This window comes from Sinocyclocheilus grahami, unplaced genomic scaffold, assembly GCF_001515645.1.
Source record: "Sinocyclocheilus grahami isolate Dianchi unplaced genomic scaffold, SAMN03320097.WGS_v1.1 scaffold172.1, whole genome shotgun sequence".
NCBI classification, from domain to species: domain Eukaryota; kingdom Metazoa; phylum Chordata; class Actinopteri; order Cypriniformes; family Cyprinidae; genus Sinocyclocheilus; species Sinocyclocheilus grahami.
Genome location: NW_015505351.1, coordinates 185,732 through 186,385, shown reverse-complemented (window position 1 = coordinate 186,385; position 654 = coordinate 185,732).

Sequence of the window (654 nt, the reverse complement as noted above, 5' to 3'; positions counted from 1 at the left end):
TGGGGTGGGGATAAATTAAACGCGATCTGTGATGACGTCGCAATCGTGTTGCATTGTGGTCTATGGAGCGGCCTGAAGTGTGCATAAGAAGCAGACTCGCTCCCTTGGTCAAAATCGATGGGTCGAGGGTCTTTATTAAAAATATACTTGCATTGACTTTTGACTTTTTATTTCACAATTCTGACTTTGTTCTCACAATTGCGAGTTTACATCTTGCAATTCTGACTTTTTTTCTTAGAATTGCATGATACAAACTTGCAATTGAGAGTTATAAAGTCAGAACTGTGGAATATAAACTCATAATTGCTTAAAAATAAAGTCGGAATTATGAGATATAAACTCACAATTCTGCCTTTTTTTTTTTTTTTGCAATTCTGACTTTTCTCGCAATTGCAACTTTACATTTCACAATTCTGACCTTTTTTTTTTTTATAAGTTTATATCTCACAGTTCTGACTTTTATATATAAATTCTCAATTGCCAGTCCAGTTGAAGTCCAATTCAATTCTTACAATTCTAACGTGATCGCATACAATTGCAATTTTATATCACGCAATTCTGACTATAACTTGCAATTGTGAGAAAAAGGTTAGTCAAATCTTTTTTTTTTTCAATACTATATACAATATTAGGTTACACTTTATTTCGATTTTC